At 41.0% G+C, this 12,024-nt stretch overlaps 1 protein-coding gene and 1 long non-coding RNA gene across 5 annotated transcripts in view, besides 1 other annotated feature; both read left to right on the top strand.

Annotated features, from left to right (window-relative positions):
- CG43861 (uncharacterized protein) overlaps positions 1-12,024 on the top strand; it is a 48,599-nt gene that overhangs the window by 5,258 nt on the left and 31,317 nt on the right. The window lies entirely within an intron of this gene.
- Positions 1,080-6,098: a mobile genetic element.
- Positions 11,577-11,903, top strand: lncRNA:CR44908 (long non-coding RNA:CR44908). Its single transcript, NR_124390.1, has one exon. It is a non-coding gene; the product is annotated as a long non-coding RNA:CR44908 (long non-coding RNA).

Below are 12,024 nucleotides of genomic sequence, written 5' to 3'. Positions count from 1 at the left end.
TTTTGTAAGTCACTGTATTTATTGTTAAATAAAGCATAAACAATTTTTTTTCAAGCTATTAGGAAACTATTCATATGAATAAATATGACGTAAACTCTTTGCGTCTGTTGCTTATAAGTTTAGAATAATACTATGCGAATGAATATATTTATGAGTTTTATAATGTTTCTCAGAATTGTTTCGACGGTAATTATCAAAATAATAATATATAAATATTTATATTATTTAATAAATATTTTTGAAGTTAAGCTTACAAATACTACTGTAGTTTTTTATGACTGCAAAGTAACTTAACATAAGCTCAAACGATTTTTTCTTACGAATTATGTTACCAAATGAAGAAACAAGCATTTGCCGTTTCGCCATCACTAGGAAGCCCCCTTCCAATGGCTGTTCGGATTGTGGGCAAGCTCGTGAGCCAAGTTGCTGGCCAAGTCGAGTGCCAGTGCACTTGCAGTTCATTTGGGCAAAAGCAGGCGTTCTCCCAACTCGCCGCCCGACGTTGTTGGCTGAATGTTTGCCTGGATGTTTGGCAACAGCCAAACAATTGCCCAACAACGAGAACCTTTCTCCCCAAAAAAAAAGATGGGGAATGGCAGCTGGTTTTTGGTAAGGGAATAAAAGTGGGAATGCGAATGGCACTAGGAATGGAAATGGGCATGGGCATGGGTTTAGGCCATGGGCCTGGGCATTCTAGCGGAACTTTGTGTCGCATTATGCCGTGTTTCGGGTTGTCGGTGGATGTTGCTGCTGTCGTGGCTGCATGTTGACTCCAATGCTCGGTTACAATTGTTTTTTTTTTTTCAAACTGCCTGCCAGCGACATGCATAAATACATAGATACAATTGTATCTATTACTGTGTTCTGCACACACACATGCTCGTATTATGTTTGGTTTGCGCTTGGTTGCCGCTACAAACTGCCGACACCCCCCTAGCAAAAAGCTTTTAATTATTCCCATGTCACATTTCAGTTTTGTTTTATCAATAAGTAGCCAAAATGCGAGCATTTCAAGAGCACAGGTACAATTCGATGTGATTCAAAACACATGCAGGAAATACCTAAAATATGTACATAGATGTAAGATTGTTTATTATTATTGTTTATTATTAATTTAATTATTAGTTTAATTCTAAATGCGGTAATTATGTAAAGTATTCTTAGTTTGTGACCGAACGACTGCTGCTGAGAACTCGACTGCCTGCAACGCTGACTTCCACTCGACTCCTGCCTTGCGATCGTTCCTTCGATGACTGATTGTCGATAACTTCGATTTCCGACAATCATGTTGCTGCTCAACAGCGCTGCCAACCGGGTTGTTGCCAGCCTTCAGCCTTACTCCATGTTACATTCGGCCCTCCTGATCATCATCATCCGACCCGGATGACAATAGGTCTGCATTTTCGGCTATGTGCTTCCACAACTTCATGTTGTCACAGCTGGTGGATGTGACATTGGGTCCTTCGACGTTTGCTGCTTTTTTAACGTCATATCTGCCATTGTCTTTGACCCCTGTGACTTCGTATGGACCTAAATACCCGCTTGCCATCTTGCGGCCAGCTACAAATTGGGTCCTTTTAATTGCAACCAGATCACCTGCTTTGTATTTGTATTCAGCTCGGCGCTTTTTGTCGTAATTGCGCTTGTAGTCCTTCTGCGCCTGCTCGATGTTGCGTTTTACCAGCTGTCTCATCTCATAGCGGTCCTCGTTGAATTGACAGACCACTTCTTCTTGGAGCAGTTCCAGTAACCGATCCTCAACTCGGGTGTACATCTTGGTGCCAAACATGACCTCAAATGGTGACAGCTTCAGTGATGAATGCACGTGACAGTTGATCGCCTTTTGTACCTCAGGCACATATTTGTACCACTTCGACGGTTCGTCTGAAGACAGCTTTGATATTATTGCCAAAATTAAACGATTTACTCGTTCTATCTGGCCGTTGCCTCTGGCCACTCCAGTAGTTGTGCAGACGTGTTCCACGTTATGGCTGCTCATAAATTGTTCGAACGCACCACTCGTAAAGGCCGTTCCTTTGTCGCTAACAATTCGCTTAGGGAAACCAAAAATGTTTGACCAGTCGGTCAGCCTCTTGACCACTTCTTCCTGTCCGGTTGATTTGGTTGGGAATAACCAGACAAACTTTGAAAACGCATCGACTGTTGCCAGAATGTATTTATACTGTTTGGCCGATGAATCCATTGGCCCCAAATGATCGATGTGTAGTGTGTGCAACGGTGCGTCTCCTTTATCTATGCAATTTAGATATCCCTCCTGCTTTCCCAACTTTTTGCTGTGGATGATACATTTTATACAGTTAGAAATTAGCTTTTTTACCTTGTATTCCAAATGAGGAATAAAAAATTGCTGCTGTATGCTATGCATCGTCTTTTGCAACGACAAATGGCCAACTTCATGTGCGCTTTGAATCACCTCCCTCTCCATTAGTGCAGGGACAACCAGTAGTTCATTGCCATTGACCATACTATACAACAGGCCACCTTTTAGCTTGTAGGGTTGGAATAGACGATCTTTTAGAATTTCCAGGATTGCTCTAATTGAATCATCGTTCTGCTGCGACTTTTTAATACGTGCTGTCAACTCGGATGTTATCATCATGCATGCTTGGGGATGGCGGCTTAAAAAATCAACGTGTCTCATTCTTTCTCCTGCACGATGTTCGGGTTGAAAATTAAAATCCTGCATATAGAGAATCCATGGGCCAACTTCTCTTGGGACATCTGCTTTTTTTGTTGTCTGTTTAAATGCGACACAGTCCGTGACGAGCTTGAAAGGGACTCCCAATAAATAGTGTCTGAACTTTTTCAGAGCTAAGTATGCGGCTTTTACTTCAAGGTAGTAACTATGACGATTTGATTCGGCTTTTGTAGTTTTTCTGCTCCAAAAGCAGACTGGGTGAAAACTGCCTTCGAACTTCTGCAATAAAACGGCTCCTAACCCGTCCTTAGAGGCATCTGTATGAAGTTCGGTTTCTGCTTCTCGTGAATAGATCCTCAATACTGGTTCGTTTACCAGAATCTCTTTCAGCTTATTCACCGACTGCTGCTCTACTGGTCCAATGTTGAAAATGGCATCTTTTTTTAATAGGTCCGTCAGTGGTCTCGCAATTTGGGCGTATCCAGGTATGAATTTTCTGAAGAATCCTGTGAGACCCAGAAATCCTTGAACGGCTTTTACATTCTGAGGTGTTCCAAAGGAATTCACTGCTGATGTTTTCTCTTTTCCAGGGCATATTTGTCCACCTTCGATAATATGTCCCAGGAAATGAATTCGCCTCTGCATAAAGTTGCACTTCTTCCATTTTATTTTTAGACCAAATTCTGCAGCTCTCTTAAGTACCATTTCCGTCTTTTCCATGCATTCTTCTGGGGTAGCGGCATATACAATTATGTCATCCATATATAGCTGCATTATATTGGAATTGATTAGTTCTTGAAAAATAAATTGAACGAACCGTATAAACGCTGCTGGGGAATTCTTAAAACCAAAGGGCGCTTTGTTAAACTCGAATAAGCCTTCTCGGGTAACAAATGCTGTGTACGGCTTGCTGGCTTCTTCTACGGCCACATGAAAAAATCCGTTCTGTAAGTCCATGGTTGTAAACCATTTGGCACTCTGCAGTTTTTCAAGCACCTCCTCCATTATGGGTACCGGAAAACAATCCATCAGAACCATGGTGTTCAATTTTCTATAGTCCACGCAAACGCGTAGGGTACCATCCTTTTTCTTGACAACGACTATGCGACTGGCAACATTTGATGTAGATTTACGGACGATTGACTGCTCGACCCATTCCTCTACCTGCTTCTTTACAGCTATAGCTTCTTCTTCAGATAGTCGGGTGTGTCCATGGCGAAAGGGTTTAATCACGCCATCAGGAATAATTTTGAGTTCGACTGGACATTGCTTTATCTGCTTGGGTGGTGTTTCGTATGTTCTCTCTATCATGCGTTCAACGTCTTCTCGGTATTGTGGTGCAACTGTAAAAGAAGATTCTTCACAAATATTAAACATTTGGGAATACTCAACCGCTTGTTTTTTATCTGCTTCCGGGTCAAGAAAAGTATAGCCTTCTGCACTACAGATAAGACGAAACTTGCTGATAAAATCGTGTCCCACTATTCCATCGCAACTGAATTTAGAATCGTGGACGACTAAAACGTTGTGGCTTGCTTCCACCTGGTCGGTCTTGATTAATGCTCTGAAGCATCCAATCGGCTGTGTTGAGGCATTTCCCAAACCTCGCAATACTGTTGCAGTGCGGTTTAAATCAACATCTTTCATCTTCTTGAATATAGCTTCTTTAATTATGGTCACATCTGATCCTGTGTCCACCAGACAGTTGATGATAATCCCATTTATGATTACTGGCTTTGTTCGTGCACTATCAACGTGAATGCGCATGCTGTTTACTTTTTCCGGACACTTGCTTGAGATATGGCCCTCTTGATTACAGCTGAAACATTTGGTAGGAAGTGTACAATCCTTTCGTTTGTGTTCCCTCGAACCACAGTTGAAGCAGTGATCTGCTTTTACACCTTGTGTAATTTGCTTTGGTTTTGGTTGAATATTCGGCTTGTCAACAATATTCAGACTCTCGTAGATTTCGAATTCTTGCTTTAATTCCTTAAGAGTTTTACAACGGAGCATAGCACCCTTATACTCCTTTTTAATGTCGAGGCCGTTTATGATATGAGTTATCAAAGCAACTGTTTCAACTTCACCTAAGGCTGCTATTTTCTTCATTTGTAACAAATAGTCGTGTAGAGTTTCCTCCCTCTTCTTCTTCCTGTCTTGCAACTTTTTGTGAATAACGGCGCTATTATAGCTGCCTGAAAATTCTTCAATTAGTAACTCTTTGAGTTCAGTGTATCCACTGACACATTCAGATTCTAAGAAAAGTTCTGCTGATCCAATCATCTTACTTCTGGCTTGAACATATTTTTGTTTCTCCGAAAGTTCATATGCCTCGGCATTTTTCTCAAAAATTTCAAACCATTTTTTAATAGGAATTGATTTGCCATCACAGTCACTTACAACTTTTTCAAATTTTTCTGCAGCGATAATTACTTGCCCCTCTTGTTTAGATTTTGCCAACATGCTCTGGGTTAGAGTATTCATCATTTGTTCAAATTTCTCTTCGACTTTAGCACTAGCGTCTTTATTCTGCTTCTTTGCCTCTGCTTCTCCTACAGGCGCCAACTTTTGATCTTCTTCGTTCATTTTTTCTTTTCTGCTTTCGTCCTCGCTTTCGTTCTCTAGAATTGCTTGTATTTGGTCGGTGTTAAGTTTTTTATTTGTAGGTGGTGTACGTGTGAACATTCCGCGACAAGGCACTAACACCAGCAAACAACGACAATGTTCTAACGGCGCGACGGTAGTCGATTTTGCAGACGGCGTCACCGGTTAAAAGACAAATTTTGATTTTCGTTAGAAACGAATTTCACCACCTTTGCAATTTAATTGTTTTAAATTCCACAACAGCAAAACGACTTGAGTCTGTATGAGTTCAATCGATTTTTTCAACTTTCAATGCAGTAGACGTAGCCATAACTTTACAACTTTAAAGACTAAATCCACGCACACGACAATTTCGACTTTATCAGTTCTCTCTAGCAGCTTTCCCGACTTTTACCGACTTGTGTTCAAACAAAATCTGTACAACTGATTTTTCCAACTTTAAATGCAATAGATATAGCCACAACTTTACAACTTTTAAAGACTATACCCACGCACACAACAATGTCTTTTTTCTTTAAACAACTGCACCTTCATATAACCGATTTAGGACTGGACGAGCCCCCATGTAAGATTGTTTATTATTATTGTTTATTATTAATTTAATTATTAGTTTAATTCTAAATGCGGTAATTATGTAAAGTATTCTTAGTTTGTGACCGAACGACTGCTGCTGAGAACTCGACTGCCTGCAACGCTGACTTCCACTCGACTCCTGCCTTGCGATCGTTCCTTCGATGACTGATTGTCGATAACTTCGATTTCCGACAATCATGTTGCTGCTCAACAGCGCTGCCAACCGGGTTGTTGCCAGCCTTCAGCCTTACTCCATGTTACATAGATATATGAGGGCCAACAGATAATTGAGCGGCTTTTATGTATTAAACCCTAATGGAAAATGAATATAATGGGTTCATTTGCCAACAGTAAAATTAAATGAGCTGCTCAGATATGAAATACTTCTATAGAAAAGGGAATCAAATCCTTAAACAAAAGTATTTAAAAAACATGAAATAGTATTTAACTACAGCATGTTCAATCGGCTGGAAGTATTTAATCTATAAATTTGAAGGCAGCTCTTTGCACGGCTTACTGAATATTATAAGCAGAAGCGTTTGTTTATTCGAAAGTTTCCAACTACGTAAGTAGGTTAGGCTTTCAGGTGAGCGAGGAAGCATGGAAATGTTGCAAATGATTCTTCACCTTAAAATTCTTCCGAAATGTTCTCCTAATTTCCGACCAAGGTACTCCACATAAATCTTTTTAAGGGTGAGGAAGTTTTCTTACGAAAGCCGTCAAGTACAGGGCCGTTACCAGATCATAATCAGATTAATTACGACCGCAAACAAAGCTGACCACTTTGCGCAATCATAAGCCATGAAGTTCAGGGCTATACTACCTGATAAATCCATGAAACTATGCTTTTCTTATGGACCCGTACCTACGCCAACTTCGAGTTGCATTCAATGGCATGGACAGCATAAAAGTTTATCGCCTTGTTTGATGGCCCAACTTGATCCAATGGCTTTATGGATGGGAAATAACTTTATGGATCACTCGAGCGACCGAGGCGTTCAATTAAATGGAAGGCACACGAATAAGACGGTCCATAAACCGATAAAAGAAAATGACATCAGCTGTAAGGGGATGGGGAAGGGGAAGCGGTAAGGGAAGGGGAAGGGAAGACGATGAAAAACAAAACCGACACGAAAAGAGGGCAAAGATATGTGGAGCTGGCCACTTTTTTGTGGGTTAATCAAATTTAGTTGTGGCCTTCCTTCTTTCCCCTCCACTTTCACGGGGTACAAAACAAATGACAGTGGGCCATTAGGCACCTGTGTGTACTCGCATTCGTACTCACATTCGCTCGTTCGTTCTTGTATGCGGTACACATGTATCTTGCAGATACGTTTCACGTGGCTTCCACAGATACCAAAAGGCACACGCATTTTACGTTAATTACATGTCGCTACATTGTCGGGCTTTGTAATTATTTTGACAGCCAAAGCGTTTCTGCCGTTTTTTTTTTCTTTTTGTATCTCTGCATTCGAAAATCCGAGAGTTACAGTTACATTCGTTAGCTATGCGTTGATATAATGTTTTTTATTTCTTTCTTGCTTTTCCACAATGACGAGAATCTCCAAAATCCCCCCAAACACCCCGCCTTCGATCCAAGCAGCCAGTCAGCCAGTCAGTCAGTCACTCAGCCAGTCGACCGACTGTCAACAGCGTTTTGTTTAATGAGCTTTTTACGAGCCGTGCAATGAGTAGATACATATGTACATACGTATGTACTTGCAGACCCACAGAAGATACAGATACAACGAGGCAAAGTTGATGTCGAGTTGCTGAGTACCCACACATGACATCTACAGTTAGGGCGGAACGTGCGGCTCGAGGCACAGAAATCCGAGTTGGCCCCGTGGGTTGGTAATATTATTTAGCGTATATGCAAGTAACTCTATAACCAAGTCAAGACAAATCGGTTAGTTCCTCGTAAAGGACTCTTAAAAGGATACTCATATGTTCAGGCAAAGGTTTCACACCACATTTTAACCAAACAAAAAGCCCAATCAACAGATAAATATTTTCATGCGGCAGTTTGATTGCTACGTGTAATTAGAATTGCCTGTGACCTAACTAATAAATTAGAGAAATAGATTTATTCAGCCCCCAAATAATCCCAATAAAGTGCCGCCAATCCGCAATTGATTTATACCCCGCAGTTGTGCCACAGAGGTAAAATTTATTGAACAGCAATTAGGCGCAAATAAATATCAATTGAGCGAGCCGTGCCATTTAATGGAGCCGCTAATGGAGAAAAACTTCTGGGGAAACCCTCGGGATAGCGCGATAATCAAAGCCTAGAATTGGTTTTTGAGGTTTGAAGAGGACTCTGCTGGCAGGCAGTTAGTTTTTAGCCCGTTCTCGGCTGTTCTTCACTTTGATGGAAGCCGTATGTATGGAGTGACAGCCGAACATCAAAGACGCTGCTCTTCAGCCAAGTGCGATTGCAACTGCGATGACGACGAGGATGATGACTATGGGTTGGCAATGAAAAACCAATGTCTGTGGCTTTTTTTTTGTTGCCACATTTGATTGACTGCCTGACTAACTTTCCACGACCATTGGACCCGAGTGCTTCATTTTCAGCTGCATTTTTTTTTATAGTTTGGCGACGAACGCGTGCGCGTTACGCTTTCGGTCAAGCAAATCGGAATAATCGGCCCAGAGCCATATATCTGTACATATATATATATGTATACTGGCGGTATACATCGGGAGTCATGACTGTGGCCCCCTGGCGCATAAATGCATAAAAAGCGAGACGAGTTAGTTGTATATTCGCCAAACTATTTGCATAAGCGGCACCGACGAAATGTAAAAAGCAACTTCAATATCCGTTGATCGCAGCATCGTCGAGCGAGCAATTGTTACTGCCAGATACAACTACATTTGTATTTATGGCACAATCGACGACTGGAGTGTCGCATCTACATATCCGCGGCTGTATTTGGTTTCCATTTACGAGGCTGTTGTCGCTACCATTGCCCCCAAAGTTGCCCCACAATATCTCCAATGTTATTATTACTCCCCCTGCAGTCAATATGCAAATCGAATGCTGACATATCGCGGGAAGCCATGTATTAATGCTCGTCAAACTATCTGGAACTTGGGGGTATTTTGAGATTATAAGTTTGCTGTATAAGTTTTGTAGAATTGCATTGTATCTATAAATAAGAAATCCAATTTGAACATTTATAAAGCTAGTCTATTCAATTTATTTCATGTGCAGAAATTCATTTAAATGCAATTTCAATTTGTTAGGAAGCTGAGGTTTCACTTCCCATGAATTAAAATCATTTAAACTTCTCCTCCTACGCATGAAGTCAAATGAAAATGGTAACGAACAGTTGTTTTTACATATCCTTTCAGATGCGTCTGTTTGCCACAATTATTTTTCTATACAATTTCAGAACTTAATAAAATAGAACTCAATTTTAAAGAAAAACCTAGGTGAAACATATAGCATTCAGTATCTCTTTTCGCCTGCATTTTGCTACCAGCTCGTAATTCTTTGGCATTAAATATGAAAAATCAATTTCAGATGCTGTACTTCAACATAAAACCGCAAAACGCTCGACCACAGATACAAGACCTTACACATTCACGTGTCATAAAGACTGAAAGACTGAAAGCGGCAAACGCGAGGAAGAATGAAAATAATACAAGCCCATGCATTGCATGGCACCACTGGACTCAAACTCATAACAGTTTCATTGTTAGTCGGTGAACATTGCATATAAACGTAAATAGCATGAATACACTGAGCCAAATTTAGTGAAATTGCGTTGAATACTCGTACGCACTGAAACCAAGCAAGGACATGGTCGCAATGGCGTCGAAATGTGTTTTTAATAGAAGTCCTAACTACTTACAAAATTTGCATTCCATTTTTAATTCCATGAAGAGTATTATCAATGAAATATTAGTTAGATCATAGAAATATATAGTGTATGGAAATGGTAAATTCATTATTTCGCTGGTTTTTAAGTTTTTTAAGTATCAAATCCATTTTTCATGTATCCTTGTTATATGCATCCTTTTTTTCGATGTTCCGAAATATTCGACTGCTTACTTTCGTGCAGTGTAGTGTAGGGTATATGCATATGCATTCGCCGGAGGGCGAGTCAAGAAGCTTTCGGGGGCGGGAGGTCCAGGAGTCGAGGACTCGCAGTGGTGCGATGTGTGGTCTTGTGGCACAGCCTGGATCCTTCACGAATCAACCCCCTTTGCAGAGCAACCCCAACCCCTTCGGTTCCTATTAACGCTTAGGTTGGAATGAAAGTTTTTGCCTCGGCTGGCCGATATTTGCATAAAATGTGCAACGGCTGCTGGCTGCTTGGGTTACATTATATTTTTCAGTTTTTGCGTTTTTTTTTTATTATTATTATTTATTCATGCAACCGCCTCGTTTGCTTTCCACAGGGCAGCACGACTTGCACGTAGTTTTTCGATTGCAGCTCGCTGTAATGGCATTTATTTGAAGCCTAGTCAAGTGCCTCACAAAAAAGTTGGCGGCAAATTAATGAAGTTTTACCACCCTGATTAAAACTTTGCTCTTAACCTTACAGCTCGGCGTGCACAGGGTCGTGGGAAAAGTTCTCTTCCGGCACATTTCCATTTACATTTTCATTTCCATCTCCATATTCCCCACTGCGATCTCTTGTCTATTTCCTCAGAGCCTCTCCCACAGTTCGGCGAGTATGAGTGTTTTCGATTCATATCGAGGGTCCGCCCTCATCTTAGATTTGACCCAGTTATGCTCTGCCCGCAATCACGATTCCCAGTTTTATTTTCCCATTTTAATTGTAGTCGCTTTGGCTTTCTGTTTTGTGGTCATCATTTTTTCTTCATTGCTCCGGCTTTAAACCGGTCAGATAAATAGCCAGGAGGCTGGCTTATTCAAATTGCTATTGTTATGAATAAAATAAAATATCTGGAAAGACCTTTTGTGTGGCTTTGTTTGGACTGCCTTTTTTGGCTTTTGGCGCACTGAGATTGATAGAGATAAATAAAGAAATGGAGTGGGATGGGTATAGAAAAATGGTTTATACTCGAATTATTCACCAGCTTTGAGGATGATTGTACGGGAAACTAACATTGGTTTGGCAAATATTATTTTGTGGTTTTTTCCTCCTTAAATAATTTAATGGCCAACTTAACTTGAAACTTAACTTAAAACCAATGGAAAATCAATAACTTTACATCAAATTTACGGCGAATAACAAGTGCTACTGTGCATAAATATTTTCATTAACAAAATAAATTCCATCAACTTACAGACACAAGTGCTTTTTATGCATTTCAACGATTGTGTTTAAACGATTCGTTGGAAATTTCTAGTGGGTAATGCACTGAAGTGCTGGGTTTCAATTGTAGGTACACGTTTAAAAACTGTAAAGAAGAGAAATACAGAAATCAATTTTCACGTTCAAATCAATCAAGTTCTGTGTTGAACACATAAGTTAAACCGCCGTTGTTCTGGCCATTTGGGTACACCAATTTTGGTTAAACAATTGCAGTTGTGTACTTAACATCCGAAAATAAACAAAATTCGGCTCACACAGCTGGAAGAGATGAAAAAACAGTAGGGAAAGCATCGACAATGGCCCCGGCGAACTTGAAACTGGCAATTGGATCTCCTGGCCCCGGTGCTTAATCAAGTGTGAAATCTTTAATCAAGTCGAGCTCCCCATGACTGAGTGAATTCCCAGCTGCCGTCGGCCGAATCCCAGTTCCAGTCACACTCCCCGTCTCATCCCATCCTCCATCCTCCATCCCCCATCCCAATCTCAGTCCCAATCGCCAGGTCAGTTCAAAATCGCAGCTCCAGTAAAACGGCTCCAAAAAGCCGATGCAACGCAGCTGTCCGATGGCTTTGGCTTTTCAGTTAGCCTACCTGGCGTGACCTTTTTTCCGCCGCTCAAGCTGTTTTTTATCATTGGATCCCTCCTCGGAGGAGCCCTCCCACGCTCCCAGGCCTGTCAATTAAAAGCCCATTCGATGGCCCAGGCCCTGAACTGCACGACTCGCTGCCAGTTGGCCATAAACAAGGCAGGAAAATACAAATAAACCAAGTAAAAAAGAAAACGCTGTTAAGCTGTTTTATTTTCTCTGGCCACTTTCGAGTGCGAAATCAAGTGAATTAGCTGTAACTGCAATGGCTATATTACGACTATTGGCACTGGTTTGGGCCAACC

Source organism: Drosophila melanogaster, chromosome 2L, assembly GCF_000001215.4.
Source record: "Drosophila melanogaster chromosome 2L".
In the NCBI taxonomy this organism is placed as follows: Eukaryota; Metazoa; Arthropoda; class Insecta; order Diptera; family Drosophilidae; genus Drosophila; species Drosophila melanogaster.
This window is presented reverse-complemented; position numbering and strand designations above follow the sequence as displayed.